Source organism: Callithrix jacchus, chromosome 21 (genome assembly GCF_049354715.1).
Source record: "Callithrix jacchus isolate 240 chromosome 21, calJac240_pri, whole genome shotgun sequence".
Lineage (NCBI taxonomy): Eukaryota > Metazoa > Chordata > Mammalia > Primates > Cebidae > Callithrix > Callithrix jacchus.
The window spans coordinates 47,333,703-47,360,504 of NC_133522.1; the positions used below are offsets into that span (position 1 = coordinate 47,333,703).

Here is a 26,802-nt window from a genome sequence, read left to right on the forward strand (position 1 = left end):
CAACTGTCCCCAAAAGACCAGGACATGTTCTGGTCAGTCCTGTTCATCTTCAAAACAGGCCTTTCCTCGCCCTCCCAAGCTGGTACATCTGGTTAACTGGTCTCTGAAAGGAGCAAGAGGAGGAGATGAGGAGCGACCAGGCTGTGTAGCAAATGTTCTCCTGTCATTCAAACCAGGACGATGGTTCTCAGTTCCGGAAAGCCAGCCACCATGAGCACTTCGGGAGATTGTCCTTTCAGTGCAGAAGCGCAACAGTGGGTGGCACTCGGGCCCCACTCCTGGCTGTCAGGGAGCGCTTTCTTCAATACAGTGTCAGCCACTTGAATCTCACAATGGCACGCAGCTGTTCTCGTGCTGCTTTGGTCCCTCCTGGACTGAGAGCTGAGTGAGCCCGTGAGTCACCTGCCTGGCCACCACACAGCAGGACAATGCTGTGGCATGGTAACAGCATCTCCTGTTAGGACGAATCATTTCTCCGAGCTCCTCTCCTCTGGAGATCTCAGGACACGTTAGCCGGAGACTTACTTTTCGAACAACCAAGCCAAGGAGAATGAGGTCAGGTGCATAGACACTGACTCCCACCCAAGAGCCAGGGGATTCTCTTCAATGAAGAGAATACACTGACTCCACCGCCCAGCACCGTGCACGGACCTGCTCCTCAAAGCCCCCACGTGTGACCAGTACTGTTCGAGGTGCTGGAGGTGTGCGAGGAAACAGGCCAGGCTCAGACCCAGCACCGCTTCTTCAAACACCTGACAACACTACCACCCGCCACCGTCACTCCCAGTCAATGACCACATGGTCAAAGAGAGCCCCTTACACCAACATAACTGCATCTCATCACATTACACGACGAGATGTTCTGTCCTCTGAAGGGAGGAAGCGCGGCTAAATGAACGTAACCCGACGGTGGATTTCCGTGGCCGTTCAGCAGACACTCGTTGACGTACAATCAGGTAAACTGCACACACAGTGATTAGCACAAGGGTTCTGCTGAGAGAGAGACGTTGAGGGAGAAGCAGAGAGATTACCTCGGGAGGGGATTGCCTGCATCATCCAAGTTTCCTTTTCTGTGAATGACTCATTGTCCCCAAGAGATTACAGACTTTTTAGGGCAGAAATCAGGTCTGATTCCCTCTCTCTCTCACTCTCTCTCTCTCTCTCTGTTTTTCTAAATCTAGCTTTGTAGCTTACAAATACAGTATTTAAACGTTTTTCAAGTTCCTACCACCCGCCCAAATCTACTGTGTTTTTATATACCAACAGCAGATCATTGGAAATGTAAATTTGAAATACAATTCACAGAAAAAAAATTTTTTTTAGTTCCACAGGCCAAATGAGTAAGATGAAATTTAGCAGAGAGAGATCAGATTCCCATACCTGGATAACACCAGCACCCCAAGTCAGAACAGTGGGTGACCTCCCGGGGTCCAAGTGCACAGAGCTGAGTGCGGCCTGTCGTGACAGGCAGGGAGCAGCAGAGGCCCCCAGGTCACTCCAGGAGGAGACTTCAACACCACACACAAGACACTGGTTAAGCTATAAAGAACTTGTCCAAGTCAATCTGTAAAATGGGGAAGAAACAGAAGCAGGGTTGTCGCAGGGACCCTGAGTGAGAAAACAAGCCCCCAGCTCAGTGCCCAACCCATGACGAGCACTTGATAATATAATGATATCTTAAAGATAAAGATAAGATTTATCTTCCAACACCTAAGAGCTGGCTACATGGAAAGGGAATTCAATTTATTCTGCATACATTCAAGGGACAATACCAGGGTCACGATCAGAATTGTCAGAAGGGCAGGCTTGGATTCCATCTGGGGAAACCAAGGTTCCAACAATGAAAAAGTTCAAACACGGCCTGGAGCTACCTTAGAAAGCACCAAATCCTCAAACCTGAAAACATGTGTTTCAAGACTGGAAGATCGTTTCCCCAACACATTCCCAAACAGAATCAGGCTTGAGCATCGAGATCAGACATGGTGACCTTTCAACACTGCACCCAACTTCTTATAAACGCATCATCAACAGTGAACTTGAAAACGTCAGTGAATTCTGTGTCATCAGAATCTCGCAGAAAGAACTCCAAACTCATCGTCCCCAGAAAGCATGGTCTCCCGTGCCCCCTGGGCTGTGCTGCAGTGGGGTCAGGCTGAGTGCCCTGCCAGCACAGCCCCTTGGAAACCCATGGCCTTAAAGGGAACTTGACACTGCCCTGTGCACCTTGTACAAACCAGCAATCGTAAAAAGCCTCAGCTTAGCTCCAGCTGCCAAGTCAGACCTCGCTTGAAAGCACTTTTCTAACAAATCCAATCATCACAGCCTCCCTTCTGAGTTCCACTTGAGAGCCCCAATTTTTTCGCCTAGTCTGCCCTTGAGCAAACTTCCAGACTTCAGCTGCCACAACCACAAACCAAGGTGCCCTTCAAACACTTCCTGCTTTCTTATCACAAGTCTGTGCTCTCAGCCCCTCCTTCTATGGATGCCCAATGGCTCAGCGTTGTCCACATACAGATGTCCACGTCCTCACCTCCTTCTCCCGACCTCACCTCCAGGAGGATGAAAAGCATGTCTTGGAGTTGCCTGCCTTCTAAACTCCACTCTGTTTACAGCAAAAGGAACTACCCGCACCCTGGCGGAAAATCAGCCTTGACTCCCAACCAGCACATCTTCCATGCATTCAGTTCTTCTCTCCTGAGCACTGCTCAGCCACCAGTAATAATCAAGTCCCAGGTCAGGCTCTGCCTTCTCCTGGAGCCCAGCCTCTGTTCTAGGTCATCCTGAATAGCTGCCTGTGTGCTCAACCAAGCTGCTGCCCTGCCGCAGGTCCCCCTTTTGCTCCTCCCTGGGTGTCCACAGGCTAGGTGGGGCCAGGATGGTCAATGGCCATGGGGACATCATAAGCCTCTCCTTCACACCCAGGCCCATACCCCATACAGACCTCAGCTCTCAGGTACATAATGCTCCTACACCCCAATCCTGAGGCCACCCAAGGCATCCAGTATTGGGGGATCCCCTGGCAGGTGTCCTGTAAAGTAGAGAGGGGCCAGGAAGAGCAGCAAAGGCCTGGCGACTGTGGGATGAGGGATACCCAGGAAGTGCAGAGCAGGAGGGACCAGAGAGCACAAATGCACCCGTGCCTTCAACGCCCCTGGACTCTCTGGCTCCCTGCAGAGAGCTTTCTCTGGCCTCACTCTCCCCACCAGCAAGGCCACTTTCCAAATCTTCAGCAAGCAAAACTGAACATCCACTCCACTGAGCACTCACCTTTCCTTTCTGCCTCAGTGGCCAAGGCTTAGTTCTGATGAGTGCTTCCCAAACCCAGAATTTTCAAGAGGGCTTGGAAAATAATCATAGTAATAAGATGCCTGGGCCGCATTCTCAGAGTCGGATGCAGCAATTGGAACCAAGGCAACGACCCATATTATTACAAAGCTCCCCTAGGGAATCCTGCCACAGATTCGGGTGGAAAAGAGTAAGACTTTTACCAGCCAGACTTCTGGTTTACACTTCCTGGTAGGGCCCAGAGTAGGGGACAACACACTCATATGATGGTGGTGGTGGTGGTGGTTACTGGCATGATGTCCTGCCTGCATCTACCTTTTCACCTACAGGACATTTGCACCAGCGTCGTCACTCAACGCCCCCATGGCCAAGGAGGTCAGCCCTCCACAGTCCCCCTTTTGGAGTTCCATGCCCTCTGGCCTTGTCATACTGCTAGGGGGGAGCCCAGGTGGGGCTGTGGGCAGGGGCTGGGCTCTATCAGGTCGGGGAGAATCAGAGCCTGGCCCAGGAACAAGCCCTTTCCAGTCAGGTTCCAGGCACCTGGTTTTCAGCTTCCTTCCCTTGCTGGTAACATTCCGACCTCCCGAAGGGAGGACCCAGGGAAGGAGCAAAAGGAATCGATACTGTGCCGATGGTCACCAAAGTCCCTTCTAAGCATCCTGTGTCTCCAGCTCAGAACCCAACACTGGAAGCACTGACCTCTGGAGCCAGACAGGCCGTGTTTATCCCCAGTTCTGCCCCTTAGAGGTTACGAGAGCTTAGACAAGCTGCCCGACCCCTCTTCCCCAATGTCCTTACAATTGAGTTACGCATGTTATAAAGGGTTTGCAATGATGCCTGGCTGAGAAAAGAAAGTGCCACATGAACGTCTGTGGTCATTACTATAACAAAAGTGCAGCCAGATGCACTCCTGTGATCAAGGTGACTAAGGTGAAGATAGAGTGGCCGACGGGGATTCGTGGACCACAGCAACCTGGGAGGCTCTGCCTGCAGCTCCAGCAACAGCACGAGCTTGCTGTTAGAAGGTCTTTCTTGGTGGATGCGAATAAGGGCAGTTGCTGGGGACCCAGCAAATGTCCAAGCAGGGAACAAAGGCCCAGCCAGCTCACCAGCTGATAATTGAAAATAAGCAGAGGCCAAGGTAGACGACTGTCTCCAGGCAGAGGTCTCCGCCCACGGGAGGCACCGCCCCCCCCCCACCCCGGAACTCTCCAGCCTAGTGCATTCTTACTCCAGGATGCTACTAGGTTTCATTCTAAGCTCATCTGTCCAGTAGTTCTGCAGGGGAGTGGGGCAGATCCCACTTCTTCAAAAGAACTCAGTAAAGGTGAAGAAGTCGTGAGCAACCTCCAGTGACTTCCTGGGGGAGCTCCTGACTACCTGACCCACCAGGCCCTCCCTTCAGAGCAGCAGCTAAGGACCCAGGACTGACTTAGCTCCCGGTGTCCCCAAGTCCCTTTACCCTGGAAAAGTCTCCTTGCCACACTCCCAGCCCCCAGCCTTCCTGCAGGGGAGGCTGGCTCCATTCCCACTTCCTGGAGTACCTTCCCAGACCTCCCAGAGCAGGTCAACAGCCCTAGTCTCACTTTAGGTTTTCCAAACACCTTGTAACTGGGCTGCCTAGTTTTGGTAATTTTCCATTATTTGGGGGGTTCTTGTGGCTGGAAGCTCCATGAGGTCAGGCATCACCTAGAGCGCGATGTGCTCATCTTTCCCACGGGACCACCGCACAGGTTCGTACTGAGGGGAGGGCTGCGCAACCTCAAAGCCGAACCCTGGGTGCCCCCTGCCCACCAGGCGCATCTCGGGCCGCCCTGCTATCCTTTCTTTCCCAAACAAGCCACCAGGATTCCTCGTGACCAGGCCTGCCACCTGGGCGTTCTGAACAGGATTCGGGGCCACCGCGCTGTGCCCTGAGGCGGTGGGGCTGGCAGGGCTCTTGACGCACAAACTTTCTGGCCATCGGGCAGTTTTTCAGTTGGGCCCATCTCGAGCAGAGCGCCCACTGCCAGGCTGGAGCACTTGACCACTCAGGATGCCACTGTCCCGAGCCCGGTTGGACAGGATGAGGTGGACCGAAGCGCCCAGGTGCCGGGCTTTTCCCGCAACCCGACAAGGAGCGCGAGCCCAGCGGCCAGACCCGGATAGGTTCCTGCGGGTGCCGGGTGCCCAGGCGGCCCTGGCCCTGATCGCCGCCAGCGGGTCGCCGCCACGGGGCCTGAGTAGCGAGCAGTCCCTCCCCGGGACTGACGGGCCATTCGCGCCTCGCCCGGGGGCCCTCTCGTAGCCTGGCCCCGCGGTCCCCGCCGCGCCGGCAGTATCGTTCCCGGCATCTCAGAGAGTTTCCAGTTTCTTCCTACCTCAGTAGGGAACTAAGAAGCAGAAGGAGTTCAGGTAACACTGCGGGACTGCAGAGATTTCCCCCAAACAAAGAAGCCGACCGACAGTGCTCCGGGTCCTCGCCCCAAAGAGCAAAGACGTGCCGGTGCTCCCAGGTGGGGGCCGCAGAGGGCAGGCGGACCAGGAGCACGCTCCGGACGACCCCGCCCCGAGGGACCCCGGGGGCCCTCTTCCACCAACAGGGGCGCCCAGGGGTGCCGGCCGCGTGCCAGCGGTCCCAGGCGCCCAGAACTCTCCCAGCACCCCCGGAGGCACCCTGCCCAGCTTGCCCCAGCGCTCGGCCCTCGGGCGCACTCACCTGCGGCGCCGCGCTCCCCACAGCCGCTTTCACCTCTGGGCGGGGGCGGGGGCAGGGGCCCCGGCGGGTCCCAGGCTCCCGGGTTCCCCTGCCCAGCCCGACCCCGCGCAGGGACCCCGGCACACGCGCCGCTCACCTGCCGCGCTCCCCGCCCCTCGCCTTCCTCCTCCGCCTCCTGCTTGGCTCGCGCCTTCTCGGCCCGGCGCCCGGTACCCGACCTGCCCTGGCTCTCGCTTAAATCTCAGGAGGCGGCGTCCCAGGGCCCAGGGCGACACCCCCAAGCGCGGGTCCCGGGTCACCCCGGGAGGGCGGGGGCGGGTGCGGCGGGAGGAGGCGTTTCCCGGGGGAAGCCCGGGACTCGCTCCAGGCCCGGCCCAAACCCGACTGCGGCGGGACCCAGGTGCGACTCTGGGGCACTTCCCGGGCCAGCCCAGCCGCCAGCCGGCTCCTCTCAGGTCCAGGGCGCAGCTCTGCCCGAGGGCTCGAGTTTGGGTTAAGGAGGAGGATTCCTGGGAGCGCTCTTCCAGTCCTGGGTGAGCCCCCAGAGTTGCCACTTCCCGAGCTCCTGCAGGCTGCCGGTCCTGGCCTCAGGGGAACCACTGTGGCCTCTGGGCAAGGACCCAGGAGTCGGCCTTTTGGAGCCGCTGACCGGACCACGAGTGGTGGGGACGCAGCGCCGGGCGCCAAAGACCCTCCCGAGACCTCCTAGAATGTCCTTTCTTGGTCCCGCCAGCGTCCCTTGGAAAGGGGTCCCCAGGAGGTCCCAGGTCTCCCTGCACGACTGGCCAGGGCGGGAATGAGGAATAGTGGGATACACCTCAGGCCAAGGACGTGGCTGTTTGCGGGCGCTTCAGACGTTCTTTCCAGTGTCTGCAACTGTGCGGGCTCGGAATTCACCGGAATTTAATAGGACCAGAGGAGACCAGAATCCGCCACCTCCAAACAGCCCTCTCCGGCATATTGATGATTTGGAACTGGTTATGTTGAGAAACTGCAGGCACAGGGTACCTCTGAGAAACCACTTTTGTAAAGGAAATTTGCACCTATAAAAGAAATGGTCATTAGTCAACATATCTGAACCAGGAAGAGAGCTGTTCCTGGACACTTTTATCACTTGGGAAACTTTTATCTGCCTCCCACGGCAACCTGTGTCACCAGGCATCTCCTCCCCTCACTCTCCCCTCACTCCTCCATAGCTCCCCAGAAGCCTCAAACCCCCATTCCTTTCTGTCGCTCGAAGTAACACATAAGCCTCAATCATCTGGCTGCTGTTTCTTTTCTTTTTTCAGGAGTCTCACTGTCTTGTCCAGGCTGGAGTGCAGTGGCTCAGTCATGTCTTATCGCAGCTTTGCCCACCTCGCTCTCCCCAGCAGCTGGGACTAGAGGCATGTGCTACCATGCCCAGTTAATTTAATTTTTTGTAGAGATGGGGGTCTCCCTGTGTTGCCCAGGCTGGTCTCAAACCTCTGGGCTCAAGCAATCCACCTGCCTTGGCCTCTCAAAGTGCTGGGGTTACAGGTGTAAGCCCCCTCACTAGACACGTCACTCATCTGAGTCTCATATTCTTGTGGGATTCCCATCTGTGAGTACATACATTAAAACAGCTTTTCTCCTGTTCATCTATCTGTTTGATGTCGATTTAATTTGCAACTGAAGAATCTAGAAGGGTAGGGGGACAGCATGTTTTCTCCTCCCCTGCATAATATACAAATCAACAGATTTGCTTTAAAATTAGGCGGAAGCAGAAGAAAGCCCCGTTAGGTTCCATCCCAGGCTGCCTCGGCGCAGTGCTCCCTTCCTGGGAAGCTCTCCCAGAGCTTCCTGACTGATAGCACTTTCCTAGTAAGGCCTTCCCTCCCACCCCTTGGCTCCTTTTGAGGTGTGCTGGTAGTCCCGGCGCTCCTCAACCCCTACACTGCCCTCCAGCCCCAGTGGGGGACCCTGAAAGACCCTCCCAGCACACAGGTCGGGTGTAGCCTTTCTCTGTGGCAACCTGCTTATTTCTGCTTTGGCAGTGTTTGATGCCTAGTAATTCCACCCAGAAACCAGGGAGTATGTGCGGCCGTGGACTCAGCCCTCTTGTCGTAGTTGTTCATTCACCATTTATTTTCCCTTTTATATTAATAATCAGGGTTCTCCAGAGAAACAGAAACAATAGGAGATATGCAAATATATACACACACACATATATATATGTATATACACACATCTAGATTTCTATGTATTATTTATAAATACTATAAGCATATTAGATATCATAAATATTTATACATAAATAATATATACATAAACATGCATATATATATATACATAATATGATACAGATAGGATATCTATTATATATAATTTATACTAATAAACAATATTTATCATATATATAAAGATTTATTATGAAAAATTGGCTCATACAATTATGGAGACTGAGAAGCTCTATAATCTGTCATCTACAGACTAGAGACCCGGGAAAGCTGGTGTTGTAGCTTTCAAAGCCCTGAGAACCAGAGAGCTAGAGAATCGATGGAACAGATTCCAGTCCAGGTCTGAAGGCCTGAGAACCGGGAGTGCTGAGGGCGGGAGAGGATCGAAGTCCAGCTCACACAGTCAGGCGGAGAGCAAATTCAACCTTCCTCCTCTTCTTTGTTACATTCAGGCTTTCAACAGATTGCCCAAATTGAGGGCAATCAGTGTTACACAGTCCATCTATTCAAACATTAATCTCTTCCAAAAAACACCCTCACGCACACCCAGAAATAATGTTTAACCAGTTACCTGGGCATTCCCTGGCCAAGTCAGCTTGACACATAAAATTAACCAAGGCTGGGTGCATTGGCTCCCACCTGTAATCCCAGCACTTAGAAGACTGAGGTGGGAGGATCTCTTGAGCCCAGGAGTTTGAGACTAGACTGGAGAATATAACAAGATCTTGTCTCTACAAAAAATTTTTTAAAAATTAGCCAAGTGTGGTGGTGCGCACCTGTAGCCCCAGTTACTTGGGAGGCTCAAGTGAGAGGATCAGTTGAGTGCAGGAGTTTGAGGCTGTAGTGAGCTTTGATTGTGCCACCGCACTCCAGCCCAGAAGACAGAATGAGACCTTAATTTTATCTAAGTGTGAAAAAATATATATATATATGTATATACACATAGCCATAAATTGGCCCCTTGTCAACTTTGCACCCACACATCTCCTTATACCATACTTCATCTCTAAAGACACTAGCAACGTAATAACCTGCCCATTGTGATACGACTCTTCTGCTACCACCAAAAAATGCACTCAGCCCTTCCCCAAAAGTGGATGTAAAATTCTCAAGTGTTTTCACTTGTCCTTGGTCTTTCGTAACCTCAGTACTGGAATGTAAAATTAACAATACTTAATACAATGATATAAAGTCAATACACCTTAAATTACGTCATCGTGGATGTAAGAGAAAATTAAACAAATATATATACTGTATATACAAACACGTGCACAAAGGTATTCGGAAAAAGGGATGAGAAGATGCTTGTGACTACTGAAGCCTTTCTAACAAGCTGCAGGGGCATCGCTGGTGTGTATAACCGTCTTCTTCCACTGCCCACTCTGCACTCCCTCTGCCTTCGGCGAGCATGGCAGCTGGTCATGGTTCTTCGCCCGATGGACTGACCCTTCATTCCTCAAGGGTCTGAGCCACTAGTAACCCTGCCTGGATCGTGCTGTAGTTTTCCACTGACCTTCAACAAAAGCATGGTAACACTAAAAGACGCCCGAAAGAATTGCTGTATTCCAGACACACTTCCTTACCTTCCTGGTGGAGGAGTAGTCTAGTTTCTCCTTGGTAGTCCAGATCGGTCTCCCCAGACAATACCATAACTCTCTCTTTGCCTGTTGATTCAGAGGCATGTGGAGCCCGAAGTGGCCAGGTGGCAGTCGTAAATTCTAGTTTAATGGATCACTGTTGTGTCTCCTGGTAGCAGCATTCCTCCCTCTGGAACTAAGACCTCTAGGTCAGCAGAGCGTAAAGTCACAGAAACAGGAAGCAAAATTGTTGCGAGTGGGTCACTGGGAGGAATAGTGCCTAGTGCCACTCCCATTTCTACCCCTTGATTCCTGCACCTGTGGATTCTGGCTGTGGGAGAAACAGCACCACATATTGGTGCTGATTCAAAGTATACACAGCCTTCTGGAGAATCTTGCCCCAGCCTGCAAAGCGCTATCACCTAGCTGGCACTATCGCTGCATCTTCAAAAGGCTACTCCACCGTTCTATCAAATCAACTGCTTCAGGGTGGTGGGGAACACGGGAAGATCAGTCGACTCCATGAACATAAGCCGACTGCCATGCTTCCTTTGGAAGTCAAAAGCAACGCTGTGTGGAATGGGATTGGAATCCACTGTGATGGTGGATAAGGATAAAGCATTCTGTGAGTTCCAGCAGAAGCACTAAGTGCAGAGAAGACAGATCTGTATCCAGATTCTCTATTCCAGTAAGGACAAAATGCTGCCCCTTCCATGATGAGAGTGGTCCAATGCAAGGTTCCTGCCTGATCACCCTGGAGAACTGTGCCATATCAGAGCCTTGGTGCTGGTCTCTGCTGCTGGCAGATGGGCACTCAGTTGTGGCTATACCAGTTCGGCCTCGGTCAGTGGGAGTCCATGTTGCTGAGCCCATGCACAATCTCCATCCCTGCCACGAGGCCACGTTGCCCATGAGCCCATTGGGTGATAAGACGAGTGGCTGGGGAAAGGGTGACTGGGTATCTACTGAACGGGTCATCCTATCCGCTTGATTTTTTTTTTCACATGGAGTCTCACTTTGTTGCCCAGGCTGGAGTGCAATGGCACATCTTGGCTCACTCACAAGCAGGTGCACTGCCCTAAGTTCTACACTGGGAAGATTTCCCTTTGCCACGATCCTTCAGGGGTGTCCCAGAAAGAGGCTGTCAAGCTGCAGCCGTGCCCTGCTGGGTGATGCCTGCATGTGGTGCAGAATCATCTGTAAACCAGGCCTGGGTTATCTCTTCCTCTGCAACCTGATCGTAGAGAACTTCCCATGTGGCGAGGGTGCAAATGGGGAGAGAAGGCAGTGTAGCAGGAGTGGAGACCTGAGCACTGGGTCACTATTTTACACAGTCTACTGAAGCTTTCAGGACCTGACCAGGCCTGACCACATATAGACCACTTCCATTTGATGATGCAGCGCGGATGTGCATCCTCAGATGTATGGTGTGGTGGGGCAAATAACATCCAGTCCGTGACGGGAGCTCAGGTAACTTGGTAACTTGTGGGCCCGTGGTCAAGTCTTCGGCCTCTACTAAGGCTGGGTAGCTGTGAAAGAGCTGTTTCTCAAAAGGCAAGGATTTATCTGTGGAGGATGGCAGGGCTTTGCTTCAAATCCTAAGGGCCTGTGCTGCAATGACCCCCAGGGCCAGCCAACAGCTCCATATCACATCGCTCTCTGTCACTGAAACTTCAAACACCACTGGATCCGCTGAGTCCTGTGGCCCAGGTGTCAGAGCAGCTTGCACAGGAGCCTGGCCTTCTCCTGTTCTGGGGCCCGCTCAAAACTAGCATCTTTTCAGGTGACTCAGCAAGTAGGCCAGAGGAAAACATGCAACTGTGCTGCCTCCAAAATCCAAAGACACCCACTAAGCGCTGTGCCTCTGTTTCAGTGGTGGGAGGGGCCAGATTCGGCACCTTTTCCTTCACCTTAGAGAAGGCAACTCAATAGGCCCCACACCACTGGACTCCTAGAAATTTCACTCAGGGGTAGAAGGCCCCTAAAATCTTTCAGATTTGCTTCCCACCCTCTGACATGCAAACATCTCACCAATAAATCTAGAGCAGTCGCTACTTCTCTCGAGTGCCAATCAGCCTAATGTCATCAGTGTAATGCACCATTGCAATATCTGGTGGAAAAGAAATGCAATCAAGTTTCCTGCGAACAAAATCATGGCATAGGACTGGAGAGAGGAGGGACCCCTGAGGTAGGACAGTGAAGGCGTATTGCCAGCCTTGCCAGCTGAAAGCAAACTGCTTCTGGTGTGTCTCCTGGTATTGGCCAGGTGAGCAGCTGCATGCCAGGTACCAGGGGATGAGTTAATTGGCTGAAGCTGACGCAAGAGCTGCAACTGGAGTTGGCACCTGGTCAAGCCTGCAATATCCTCTATCCTTTTCCAGCATCTGTCTATCTTCTGCGCAGGCTAAACAGGAGAGTTGAGTGGGGATGTGGTGGGAATCACCACGCCTGTGTCTTTCAAGTTCTTGATGGTGGCACTAATCTCTGAAATCCCTGCAGGGGTGCAATATTGGTTTTGATTTACTATTTTTCTAGGTAGAGGCAATTTTAGTGACTTCTACTTGGTGTTTCCCTCATTCCATGAGTCAAGGACCCAAGCAGGGATTCTGTCAGCTGCTGTGTATGTCTATTCCAACTAGGCATCTGAACCAGGAAATCACCATAGGATGAGTTTGGGAACCAATGGACCCGCTGTAAGTTGGAGATGAGCTGAGACTCCATGAATCACCTGCTGTCCATAAGACCCTACTCTGATTGAAGGGCCACACGGACATTGTTAGTCTCCTGGAAGTAATGCCAGTTCAGAGGCAATGTCCAGCAGTCCCCAGAAGGTCTGATTATTTCCTTTTCCATGATGCACAGTCACTCTGGTAAAAGGCCAGAGATCCCTCTGGGAGAGGATGCGAGAAAGACTAACAGTACACATGTTCAGTCGTCGTGGGATCCTTTCTCAAGGGGGCTCAGTCTGCCCTTCACTCAAAGGGTTCTGGGTTGTAAACTGGCTCAAGCCTGGGGATTAATTGAGAGGCATGAATGTCTGCTTTCATGGTTCAGGTTAGGCTTGTTCATTTGCTCTAGAACTTTCTTCTTATGCAAATCAAGTAAAGGTTTAGTAGGCTTTGCTCTTATAGCTCAAGAGCAAAGGGTGGTAGGATGGGTCCTCGGGGGAATCAGGATTGTTTGAAATTACCTGGCAGAACTGCAGAGAAAAAAAACTAAAGAGAACTTCTAGAAATAGAAAGCAGAAAGTTTTCAATAGCTGAAGAGGGAATCAGTGGCATGGAATATAGACCGGAAGAAATTATTCAAAATTTACCTAGGAAGGTAAAATTTGTTTCCTTTTGTTTTGTTTTTTATATGAGAAAGAGCTAAGTGGTGTGGAAAACAGAGTAAAAAGATCTAAAATGTGTCTGATTAGTTTTTTTGGAAAGTAATCATTGAGAGAATAAGGAGAATCAACATTTAAAATAACAAATGATCAGACATTTTCCAAAACTGATAAAAGTCAGAAAGTCTTAGATTACTGAAGCACAGCAAATCTCAAGCAGAAGAGGAACCCGTAGAAATACATCCTAGTGAAATCACAGAATCCCTGAAGTGAAGAAAAGAACTAAAAAGCATTATGGGCCCAGTGCAGTGGCACACACCTGTAATCCCAGCTACTCAGGAGTCTGAGGAACGAGAATCCCTCAAACCCTGGAGGCAGAGGCTGCAGGGAGCTGAGATCACGCCATTGCACTCCAACTTGGGCAGCAGGGTGAGACTCCAACTCAAAAAATAAATAAATAAATAGAAATAAAAAGCATTATAAAACAAAAAACTTGACAATATTTAAATGAAAGCTAGAATATAGTGGAATAAAATATTTAAAGTCAGGGAAAAGTGGCTGTCAACATACTTTTTTTTTTTTTTTTTGAGACAATCTCACTCTGTCACTCAGGCTCCAGTGCAGTGTCTCAATCTTGGCTCACTGCAGCTTCTGCCTCCCAGGTTCAAGGGATTCTCCTGCCTCCGCCTCCTGAGTAGCTGGGGCTATAGGTGCCTGCCACCAAGCCCAGCTAATTTTGTATTTTTAGTAGCAGGGTTTCACCATATTGGCCAGGGTGGTCACAAACTCCTGACCTCTAGTGATGTGCCCGCCTCCGCCTCCCAAAGTGCTGGGTTTACAGGCGTGAGCCTCCACACCCGGCTACAGAGTATTTTATACCCTGCAAAATGTCCTTCAAGCTAGGGAAAAGACATTCCTAGGCAAAACGAAACAGTGTTGACCACATCAAAAACACGTCTAAAGGACATAGCTCAAGAAGAAGGAAAATAATCCCAGGAGAAAGTCTGACGTGCAAGAGAAAACGGTAAACCATGAAACTCCTGCAAACGTGGGTAAATCTAAGCTAATATTTATGGTGTAGAGCAACTCCAGCAATAATGGTTAATTCATAAGGGCAACAGCACAAAGATAGAATGGAAGTGTTAGAAAATCATGCACGAAAGCCAGCAGTGAAATGAGCGCCATTAAAGGGAATGCAATTGAAGCCTTTTAACGATTGTATTCTTCTGGTGGAAAAAAAGATGTACTTGTTATCTTTAGGCTGTGTGGAGGATGCTTTCTAAAAGCGCAATTACAAAAGAACAAAAATAGGCAGGCGTGGTGACTCTCACCAGTAATTCCAGCTACTGGGGAGGCTGAGGTAGGATCACTTGAGGCCAGGAGTTTGAGATCAGCCTGAGCAACAGAGCAAAACCTTGTCTCTAAAATAATAAATCATCATCATCATCATATGATTAGTATCCAAACCCAAATAATTAAGAAAGGGGATGAGAGGAGCAGGGAGGAGATGACTCAGTGAAACCAAGCAAAATAAAGCAAAGAATGCCTGAACCTACAACTGCTCTACCTTCCCCAGATCTTCCCTCAGCTTGTTGATTCCAGGGCCAGGTGTGTATGTTCAAGATGGTGAGCCCCCGCCCTGCCCAAGAGGACAGCTTGACCCTCTTATCACTGTCATGGGCAATGGTCTGGCCTTGTGGGCTCCAGCTTTCCTTCCTGAACGCTTGCCTCGTGGACTTCAAGTCCCAGCATCAGACGCAAAGACGAGCCATTGAGAGATGGCTTAGGCATACTCAACAAAGCTTAAAGGTAACGAGCAAGTCTTTCTTCCACCAGAAGAATGCAGTCATTAAGAGGTTTTATTTTATTTATTTATTTTTGAGACGGAGTTTCGCTCTTGTTACCCAGGCTGGAGTGCAATGGCGCGATCTTGGCTCACCGCAACCTCCGCCTCCTGGGTTCAGGCAATTCTCCTGCCTCAGCCTCCTGAGTAGCTGGGATTACAGGCACGCACCACCATGCCCGGTTAATTTTTTGTATCTTTAGTAGAGCCGGGGTTTCACCATTTCGACCAGGATGGTCTCGATCTCTTGACCTCGTGATCCAGTTCATCACACTATTGGCTTTCATGGTATGATTTTCCGATACTTCGGTTCCATCTTTGTGTCGTTGTTGTGGCTGCTCTTTTGCATGCTGTAATGTTGAAGATCCCACAGTTTGACCAGAAGGCCAAATCCTCTAGGCAATCCCTTTTAAACACACACACACACACACACACACACACTCTCACACTGACACACACCACATCCTTCTAGCAAGTGGAACACAAAACCAAATGAATGCTCAGCATGGATGAACCTTGAGGACACTATGCTCATTGAAATATGCCAGCCACAGAAAGACAAGTACTGTATGATCCCACTGATAGGAGGTCCCTAGAGGAGTCCAAGGTAGTCATAAAGACAGAAAGTAGAATGACAGGGGCCAGGGGCTAAGGTGTGGAGGTGGAAGGTTCGGAGTTAGTGCTTAATGGGGAGAGAATTTCAGTTTGGGAAGATGAGAGAGTTCTGAGAATAGATGGTAAGTAGTCATAAAGACAGAAAGTAGAATGGCAGGTGCCAGGGGCTAAGGTGTGGGGGTGCAAGGTTGGGAGTTAGTGCTTAATGGGGAGAGAATTTCAGTTAGGGAAGATGAGACAGTTCTGAGAATAGATGGTGGTAATGATTGCACGACAGTGTTACGTCAGTTAATGCCACTGACCTGTATACTGAAAAATGATTATAGCACAAATTTTATCTTATGTATATATAGTGCAACAATTTTAGAATGAGTTACCATTTTATACACACAAGACTGGCAAAAATTAAAACTGCTCAATATTATGTATGGCCAAAACTGAGACTCTGAGGGGGACAGAGGGAATGAGAGGAGCATGTAAACTGGTATGACCACTTTGAAAACCTTTTCGGCATCATGCTGTAATGTTGAAGATATGACAACCTTTCACCCGGAAATTCTGCTGCTAAGTATGTGCCCTCAAGAAACTCTTGCAACATACCACAAACCTTCACATGTTCAAGAAGCACTATTTCTACTGTGAAACCTGGAGAAGAAGAAAACAAACACGGATAGGAAATTCTGTCGGTTTCCACTGATAGGAAGAAAGATAAATGTGCGGGGTGTATGTGCGATGCAATGCCATGCAACAGTAGACGGTGAACTGCCATTGTATCTGTACGGATAACTCTCAGAAGCAAACACCAGGCAAGAAAACCAGTTGCAGATCTCATTTTCATAAAGTTCATAAACAACCAAAGCTACATTTGGTACAGTTAGAAATATACATCTACATACTAAATCTGTGAAAAAGGGAAAGAAGTTGGTAAACTCAAAATTCAGTAGGGTGATTTCCCCTAGTGGGAATGAATGGTTATTCAATGGGCATAGGGGTTAAGGGTACAAACTGGGGAACTTGTCAAGGTAGTACTGGCAATAACCTGCTTCTTAACTAGGTGAGAAACTAGGTAAATACATGGGTGTTCACCTCCTTTTTTCTATATTCCTTTTTTTGCATTATATCTATCTTCTTGTATGTATGAAATATTTCCTAATTTGGAAAAGTGACATTTGATTCATCATTAATGGCTTTTAAAATGTGTATACTTGAAAAGAAATAATGCAGCTATTCATGATCTCTTAGCAATAAAACAATATTTGTCCCAGTTTTGATGATATGGAGATGCTAATTCTGTACTTTAGTTTTGATGTGAACTAGCTCTAAGATTCCTGCAGGTACTTATAGTCAGAAGGTGACACAGAGAATTAATGAGTTCCTTATAAAGGCAGGATGTGTAGAATGCTATAGCTGGGGTGAACAGAACTTTTAAGAGCCAGGTGAAGTAAATCTCTGGTGCTCTGAGGACCTTTGGCCATGTTCTCAAGGGATGAATGAGGTCCCTTGTTTAGAAAAAAATAAAGACTGTCTTAGTCTGTTTTGTGCTGCTGTTACAGAATACCACAGACTGGGTGATTTATAAACAATAGAAGTTTGTTTGGCTCGTGGTTCTCAAGGCTGGGAAGTCCAAGGGGCTGCATCTGGCGAGGGTCCTCATGCTGCATCCTAACATGGCAGAAGGCATCCCATGGGAGACAGCAAGAGCTGGAACACAGACTGAAACCCTCAAACCTTCTAAATGATCATTAATCCATTCCTAACAGTTAAGCCCCATGACCTAAACACCTCCCATTAGGCCCCATCCCCCAATACTGTTGCATCAGGGATTGAGTTTCCAACACATGCTTTTGAGGGGACACATTTATACCACAGCAGAGACCTTCATGGCTCTCTTCATACAACCACCATGCTTTCAGCAGATTCTTCAGATGAATTCCCGATGCCAGTTGTTCAAACAAGAAAAAGGTTGTTTAATATTTGTTTGTCATGGTTGAAGCAAGTCATAGGCTCCGCTCCAAGGCTCACTGTGTATGCTGTAAAAACAGCAATTACCTTTTACTGAATATTTGCTGTGCCAGTCACCACACACAAGTTTACATTACCTCAGTGCAAGATGGGTACACTGATTTCCCCATTTGATAGCTGAGAATGCAGGGGTTCAGAGAGGGCACATGACTTGGCTGCACCACTCAGCCCCTAGGAGATGGACAGCTGAGTTGGAATCAGGGGCTGGGGTTCCTGGGGACAGGGTTTGGGAAGGGACCCCTGTTGGTGGGGCTGTTCTGCTCCCATCTGTCCCCAGGGGCCCCAAGTCCTGTAGGCTGCCTTAGCTCCAGAACCCAAAGGGAGGCAGTTACAGGGAGAAGGGTGTTTGGGAGAGTGTGGGGAGGGTGGCAGCAGCAGCTGAGGGTGAGAAGACACCTGGTCTGCTCCCCTTTCCTCTCGTCTCCTGCCTTCCTCTTTGTGGGTCTCCTTCTCCTCCTACCCCACTGCTGTCACCTCCAAGGGGAAACCCCTGTGTCCAGGATGGCTCACCAGCTGCTGAGAAGCCCTCTCACTGGGTAAGCAGGTCTTTATCGGGCAGCTCTGTAGCCTCGGTCATAACTCTAACTGGTCCCAACTCAGCCTGTTTACAATGATGGGGGGACACAGGATCATTGCGACGAGAACTTCCCCCATGAAAAAGGTGACGAGGCTTATATGTCACTCTGAGTGACAGAAAGGAATGGGGGTTTGAGGCCTCTGGGGAGACCCTTCTGGTCTCCTGCAATCCTATTAAATCCTGGAAAATTCTGAGCCCTCACAATCGCAAACATTGAAAAGAGCCTGTGAAGTGTTTGGGAAAAGCCATGTCTTCTGGGCCAAGGTGGTCTCACCACTTCCTCACCCTCACCCTAATCAGTGATGCAGGGAGACCTGGGCCCCAAACGGAGTGCACTATTCTTCCACTGCGTGAAAAACGTTTTCATCATCCATGACCAACATCTTCATTACAATGTTCAATGTCAACATTTTTAAAAAACAAATGGCAGCCTGGTGGAGTGCAGATGCTAATCAGATAAGAGTACCTTTAATAAAAGCCTTTAATAGATGCAGCACTAGCTCCAACAATAAGGGTTTACGATTAAAGCAACGTCATTAAAGGTCAGCTTCCAGATTACATTTCAAGCTCACATGCTGGGCTTTCTGAAAAGCACCCCTTTGGATGAGAGGCTATATATGTCAAGGATGGGGGAAGTATTACAATGATTTTTTTTTAAAAGGGCCTACAAGGTAAAATCACTATCCCAAATCCTTTCCAGAAAGGCAGCACCTGCTTTCTGCAGTTTAATAAGATTCAAAGACCCTTGTTAAAGACGGGAAGATGGACTATCCAGGACCATGGCAATAGGATTTTGCAGGCTGGGAGAGATTGGGCTTCACTCTGAATACAGCACAGGCAATTGGGACTTGAGAGCCCAGGAGTGGAGTGAAGTTTGTGGATGGAAAAATCACTGTGAGGAAACATCAGGGGTGAGGGAAATCCTGGCTAAACTGACCTTGCTGAGGACAGGTCAGGGTGATCAGACATCACCTGGGGGACGGTAGAGAATGAGGAACCTCATCAGGTACCGAGGGTGGAGTTCTCACCACACGGACTCAGCAGGGTTCTTTGCTGGAGCTGGATTTTAGAAGGAAGTGCACATATGGGTCCTAAGAAAGCTCAGGAGCTTGACTAAGTTCCATCAAGCAGAGATCTTTTATTTTGATGTTTAAGTTCCGGGGTACCTTGCAGGATGTGCAGGTGTGTTACACAGGCAAACGTGTGCCACGGTGGTTTGCTGCCGCTGTCACCCATCACCTAGGTATGATGGATGGAGCATGCATTAGCTGTTTATCCTGATGCTCTCTCTCCCCACACTCCACCCCACAACAGGCCCCAGCCGGTGTTGTTTCCCTGCCTGTGTCCATGTGTTCTCATTGTTCAGCCCCCATTGATAAGTGGGAATATGCAGCATTTGGTTTTCTGTTCCTGCATTAGTTTGCTAAGGATAATGGCTTCTAGCTCCATCCACGTCCCTGCAGAGAACATGATCTCGTTTCTTTGTATAACTGCATAGTTTCAATGGTGTGTATGTACCACATTTTCTTTATCCAGTCTATCCCTGATGAGCATTTGGGTTGATTCCATGTCTTTGCTATGTGAATAGTGCTGCAGTGAACATACACGTGCATATATCTTTGTAAAAGAATGACTGACAATCCTTTGGGTGTATACCCAGTAATGGGATTGCTGGGTCAAATCAAGTACAGCATCTTTGGCATCATCTTGTCCCTTGGGAATTGTCCCCAATCTGGGAGTTCCTTGAGCTAGGAAGGGGTGAGGGAAGGCAGCCCGGGGCTCCAGTGTGGGGCAGAGGGAGCTTGGAGGAGCTGCTTCTCCCTTCCCAGGACAGGAACCCTGGTACCTAGCTCAGCCTGCAGCAAGGGGCAAGGCAGTCCCACAGCAGTGAGGAGGGGATGCCTGGGGTGGATGCCAAGGGAGGGCAGGCACCAGCACTCTGAACACCCTCTCTTATCCACCTCAGCTGGAGCCCATTTTGCAGAGGGTGTGCAAGATTTTGTCTACAGAATGGAGGCTGCTGCTTTCAAAGGTCTGAAACTCGCTGCTGTTGGAGGAGGAGGCAGGGATTCGTGAGACGCTGGTGGCATCACAGACTCATCCAAAGAGCTGAGTTCCACCTCAGTGCGAGGGCATCCTTCAAGGGTTCAAGAGGGAAGTGACAAGTGACTTCTTTCGTCAGTGTATGGACGCTGAACGTGCACCTCTGATTTCCCCCGCACCCTCCCACCTGCTGCCCACCCCAGACAGGTCCCGAGTAGGCAGGGGCACCTGCCTGTGTTCTGGGGGCCAAGATGTCAGTGTGCTTGGAAGCCCAGGAAACAAGTTTTAAAGCTTCATTTGCATAGAAAATAGCCTACTTTTCCTATATTTTTAACATTTTACTAAAACTCGTTTCTAAATGCGTAGTACACTTTTTATTATCTGTTTCAGAGCACGTTGCCTGTGGTCTGTCCAGAGAAAATAAAGTGTATTCATTGCCAAATGCAATTTTATTTCTGGAAAGGTCGCTCTGATAGAATGGACTTCACTGAACGCTCCCCTAAGCCCCAGCCTTTGCCCTCCTCCACTTCCACCCAATGAGGAGGAGTCTCTTCAGGGGTGTCAATAATATGGGTCGTCATTTTTTTCATTTCTTTGAAAGGAAGAAAAATGAAAAAATACTATTCCACTTGTAATACGTTTTTAAAGACCTAAAATTCATGATTTTTTTTCTCAAGTCTTTATCCTCATAAAATATGCTTTTTGATCCTTGTACATTTCTGTTTTCTAGCTAAAATACCTGTGAGTAACTTTTTAAAAATAAGTTAAGCCGACCGGGCAATCCTGCGGATGCTCCCGGGGTGCTTACTCTTAAACGCCTTTGAGGCTCCGGGTTGCTCTGGGGCTCGCAAAGACGGCCAGGCACTGCTCCCGCTGCTGCTCTCACCCCCGCCCCACCCATCTCCTCCCAGTCCCAAAACTCCGCTGCCCAGTCAGGGAGTCCACTTAGGGAACTGCACCTGTTCCGTTTTGCTTTTTCCTAAACATAGCTGGCCCACAGGAAGGTTTATAGAACCCTTGAATCTCTATGTTTGCAGAGAAACAAATACAAAATGTAGCTAAAGAGAGACTGAGCAGTGTCCGTGGACCCACAGATCCATAGGGATGGGGACGACGGGCTTCCTCGCTGGACAGGAGCGACCCTAGGTCACTCCTCTTTCATTTCTACAGCGACAAAGAAGCCCTGCACTGTGAGCGTGCTGGGGTCACTACTCCCAACGTCTGTCATGAATCAGACCAACCGACAAATGAGCAACATACTTCATCCTACCTGAGCACCTCCAGTTCCAGATTTGGGGTTATATAACATGCCGAGAACAACTTAATTATCTGTGTACATACATGTGTATGTGTGTGTACATGTGTATACACATATGTGTACAAACAGCATATAAACAGTGTGTATATGTAAATATAAATATATATAGTTAAATATCTAAAGATTCAAATGCACAAGTGCCCATTTTTCCAACTGGTTTTTAGAAGCCATTGCTACTATAGAGAATCTATTATTTAAGAAACAGGAACCTTTGCCAGCCGCAGTGGCTCACGCCTATAATCCCAGCACTTAGGGAGGCCAAAGTGGATGGTCGACTTGAGGTCAGGAGCTTGAAACCAGCCTGGCCAATACGGTGAAACCCTGTTTCTACTAAAAATACAAAAATTAATCAAGCATGGTGGTGGTACACACCTGTAATCCCAGCTACTTGGGAGGCTGAAAGCGGAGAATCTTTAAACCCTGGAGGCGGAGGTTGCAGTGAGCCAAGATTGCGTCACTGCACTCCAGCCTGGGCGACAGAGTGAGACTCCATCTCAAAAAAAAAAAAAAAAGAGAGAACTTAAACCACCTGTGCCCCACGCCCCAAACGGCTCCCTGTGTAATTAAGGGGAGACTTTGCTCTTCCACTGTTTCCATTCATGTGACCGGCAGTCATTCCAGGAGGCAAATTGCTCGTGGAACCCTCTGGAAAGACATCAGCTCCTCAATGCAAAGCAGCAACTGTGTGCCCGAAGAGTCTTTGAATCTCTCACCTTAAACCCCTTGCCTGGTTGTTCCCACCAAGCCTGGGCTGGTGTAACACGGTCCACACCCACTCCTCATCGACCCATCAACTCCCTGTCTGGGGAGACAGGAAAGTCCCACCTTATCCCAGCTCCAGCCTTCAGGGGGTTCCAGCCTTGCCCTCCTGCCTCCCAGGCACTGTGGGGTTCCGTACCACCGTAATAAACTGGGTTTGCCTTGTTAGGGATCTGGAAACCCTGTGTCTGACAATAACCAATGTCATATGTAAATATGCAGTGATAAGCTACTCAGTGAAACTAACAAAGAAAATACAACAGCGGCTGTGTTCCTGGTTGTGAAAGTCTTCCAGTCATGGGAACAAAATGTCTGCTGTAAAACAGTAAAGAATTCTGCTATAAAAAGAAAGGTGGCGGGGCGGGGGAAGCTACTTCTTTCTTTACCAACTACGTCCTTCAAAAATCACCTGCAATCCCTTAAACTAATGGCAGTTTGAAAAGTGTTGTTTTAATATCTGAGATCCTAAAAAAAAAAAAAAAGGTCAGGAATTTTTAGGTTTCTGCACAAGGTGAGTTAGACCCTTTAGGTGATAAGGTTGTCACAGGTGACAAGAGGTCACAGGCGTGTGACTATGTCCTCCTCCTAGGTGTCACCCAGCCCTGTGTGTGAGATGCTTGTGGGTGGCGAAAGCATCTGTGCCCAGCGCCTGTGAGCCAGCTCAGCCAGACATTTAACTGCTCCTAGTCACCCCAGGCAGCACACTGGGAGGGAGTGGAGCTCACCTCCAGGGTGACCTCTGGGTGCTGGGGGGTGAGGATACCTACCTACCCACCCACCCAAAGGATCAGGAAGATGCACCAAGTCCTGCAGGGTGGAGCATCTCAGCTTCAGCGACCCCTTAGGTCAGAGCGCAGACTTGCCCTTCACTGTACCTGGAATTCCTCCTGTAATCTCAAAGAAAAATTGCTCAGCTTCCCTGAGAATTACTTCCTTTATCCATAAACTAGGCATAATAACCTATTTCTGAGTCGTGGGGGATTCAATTAACCAAAGAATAGGGAGAGACTTGTGAACTACAAAGAGCTAGGCAAATGCAAGGTGTATTTTCCCAGAAGCAGAGAATTGAGACAACTTGCAAAGCAGTCTAGGGTTGGAATGGGCTGGACAGAGACATCCATACCTAGGGTTGCCATGTGTGGTTGTTCAGGTTGTATACTGTACAAATGCAGAGACAGCTATCACATTTGCAGTCATGAGGCATATGTGTATTTAACATGATGTCTTTCCTGCAGATGCATTAAAATGTCTTATGGAGAGGATAATGGATTCTAATTCATAAGAAAATGCCGAACGAGTTCATGGTGAGGTGATCAGTCCGTGCCCTGTTTTGTAAGATGAAAGAAATTTAACCTTAAGGCTGAACCCTCATCTACATGGATTGTAACACTGAATCACAGTCTTGTATCTTATTTGTTTTTGACTTACCTATGTGGTTGGAGGCCAGATATAAAGGTATCAACTTTTTAAAATGTGTCAATCAACTTTAGAGTGATCCAGCAAAGCTGTCAGTTGATTGTACTGAGCCAAACCAGGTACGACGTGTCTTACTAGAAACACAAACGTTTACAAACATTCAAACTGACGTTTTAAAACTAGGAGACTTCACATAAAATTCAGCTTTCTGGCTTCTCTTGAAAACATGGAAGACCTGGCTCACTGGGCCACATTTTAAAGGAGTGGGGAGGAGCTCCCCAGCCCTGCTGGCACCTGAGTGGCAGCCCTGCAGGGAACTGAAATTCCGCTATTCTAAGCTGTTCCAGGAGGTGCTGGGGTCTTGTCAACCCCTGATGCCCAGCAGTGAGTTCCAGAGACCCCGTCTCCCTGCAGGATGGAGGTCAGAAGCTGCCGTCAAGCAAAAGAAACATCCTGGCTTCCCCCTGTGCACCCTCTTCACTTCCTAACTTCCCTAGCTGAGAAACAGTGAGGAAAACGATGGGGGCCCCCACACCTGCACCCCGCATCTGCTCTGAGGGCGATTGCAAACACTGCCCACCTGTGCCCGGAAGTTCAAAGGGCAGAACATGCAGCTCCTGTCCCACCAGGAAAGGCAGAAGCAAATAATGAATGTGTAGTGTCAGCCCTAAAAAATCATGAAAAAGTAAAGGGACCTGCCTGACCATCAGAGGGGCTCCATCTCTGGCAGGAGTCGGGGAAGGTGCCCGCGTGGCAGGAGAAGCAGCAGGTGCCTCTACTTGGGGAAAGAGCTTCCAGGAGGGTGGTGAGTGCTTTATGGAAGGCCCGGAAGACTGCAGGAAGGATTTGGAATTGTACTAGGGATAACTGGGACCAGAGACATTACATACCCTGGTTGACGCTTCAGAAGAAACGGCCTGCTATCTGCTGTGTTACAAAAGAAGTACCGTACTGGCAGCAGTGCCAAGGCGGGGAGGTCCCAGCAGAAGGCCCGTTCAATAATGCCCAAGACATCCCAGAGCCGGGATGGGAGTGGAGGATAGCAAACGGAGCGTGGGGGAACTGGGCAGTCAGAGGCGACCCCGGGGAGTGGGGAGTTTAGTCTGAACAGCTGGAGGGATGGAGCCGTCACTGACGGAGACGGGGAAAGCGGATGTGCAGGATGAAACCAAGAACTTGGCCCTGGACATGTTCGACCTGAGGTGCCAGTTAAACCTTGAAGGGCAGGTGGTGGCAGGCAGTCAGAGCTCAGGGGACGGAGACGTGAAGTTGGGGGCTGCCAGCAGGGAGGTGCTACTTAGAGCCAGGGAGGGAGGTTTGGCCCAAGGACAGAGCTCCGGGGCTGTCTGTGAGCGGCAGAATGGGGATTCAAGGAAGGATATGAATGAGCAGGAAGCCGTGAAAAAGATTTACGTCCGCCTGAGAAAAGTGTGCAGCACAGACACGAAAGGAAGGGAACGAGATCGGTATTAAAGTATCAAAATCTCGCGTACTTACGACAGTTACAATAAACAGAAACAAGCCCAGTGTTGCCAGGGCTGTGAGAAATAGAACATTATTTCTTTTGCAGAAGGGGCACTAAAAACAGATTTGATCTTGTTGGGGAGCAGTGACAAACGTGCGGCAAGCGTCACCACATTCTATCCCCAGAAACGTTCTCTAAGGGGAGGTGGAAACCTCTAAAAGAAACGAATGGCAGCAGCCTTCTCAAAGCTCTGAAGCAGTGCCTTCACACCGGGCAGGGGCGGGCCTCCCCTCAGTGCCCTGCAGCAGGGGACCCTGAGCAGGCAGAGGCTGGCTCTCGCCAGGTGGGCATCTCAGTCTACAGGTGCAGGGGAGCCGGTGGCCTTCTGTCCCACAGCTCAACACAACTCTGACTCCAAGTTTCCGTGCCACCCAGCTGGCCAAGGAAAAGCCAGAAAGACCCACGGGTCACTGTCTCCTGCTGCCGCCTCCTTCTCCTGAGAAATAAAGTCAGCAGCCAGCTCCAGTCTGCCTGAGGGAGAGAAAAGGGAAAAATAAAAGAAAAAGATGTAAATTAATATCCAAAAATAACTGGGCACATACAAAACCATGAATAATGTCATAGCATAGGACAGGATGTGATTACAGGACATGATCTTGCCTATAGAGTGATTAAGCAAAATAAAAGAATGTTAATAATAGTGGATGGGTGCGGTGGCTCACGCCTGGAATCCCAGCACTTTGGGAGGCCAAGGCAGGTGGATCACCTGAGGTCAGGAGTCCAAGACCAGCCTGACCAACATGGAGAAACCCCCTCTCTACTAAAAATACAAAATTAGCCAGATGTGGTGGTGCATGCCCGTTATCTCAGCTCCTCAGGAGGCTGAAGCAGGAGAATCTCTTGAACCCAGGAGGCAGAGGTTGTGGTGAGCTTAGATCATGCCATTGCCACTGCACTCCAGCCTGGGCAACAAGAGTGAAACTCCATCTCAATTAAAAAAAAAGAATTAGTAATAATAGTATTTGTTGTTCTAGATGAAGTGACACGGATGTCGCCCCGAAAGCTGAAAGTCGGCTTTCGCAAAGGAACTCACCCAGGATCAGAGCTCAGGTATTCAAGGTCACGTTTAAGGAAAAAAATAGCTTCATGCCAGAGAGATCTTATCTTCATGGATCGAAAGTACACATACAACTGAACACACAAACAACCCAGAAGAATGTGCCACTGACAAGCAGGCTTGGCTGCCCAGGGAAGGTTAGAAAATGCCATCACGGAGGTCACTGCTGGCCCAGCCAGCTGTCAGTGAGGGAGAAGAGGAGACCCAGATGGGAAGCAGGGGTCCTCTGGCCAGGGCAGCTGTGACTGGAGACAGAAGCACCTCATGTAAAAGACAGAATGCTCAACGTTCTGGTCAGAACATTCACGTGTGTGTGTATGTGCGTATGTGTGCACCCGTGTGTGTGTGTGCCCGCGCGTGTGTACGTGCGCGTGCACACGCACGTGTGTCAGGGTGTATATGTAATATCTCCAGTGATTCTCAAATTTAATTTAATTCCATATAAGAGTTATTGAGAAAGCCAAACTATTAAAAAACACAAGTTTCCAGGCCTCACCTTTAGCAAGGCAGGTGTTACTGGGGATTAAGGTGAAGCTAAGTC

At 49.4% G+C, this 26,802-nt stretch overlaps 1 protein-coding gene across 3 annotated transcripts in view; it reads right to left on the reverse strand.

Annotated features, from left to right (window-relative positions):
* Positions 1–6,194, reverse strand: part of TMPRSS2 (transmembrane serine protease 2) — a 42,508-nt gene extending 36,314 nt beyond the window's left edge. For 2 of the 3 annotated variants that reach the window (XM_035282940.3, XM_008986722.5), the window contains exon 1: positions 6,120–6,194. The gene's annotated coding sequence lies outside the window, so the exon portion shown is untranslated. Of the gene's footprint in view, positions 1–5,983 lie in introns of all 3 variants that reach the window. The other variant, XM_035282941.3, reaches the window with a different exon arrangement.
* Between the last annotated feature and the right edge of the window lie 20,608 nt (positions 6,195–26,802).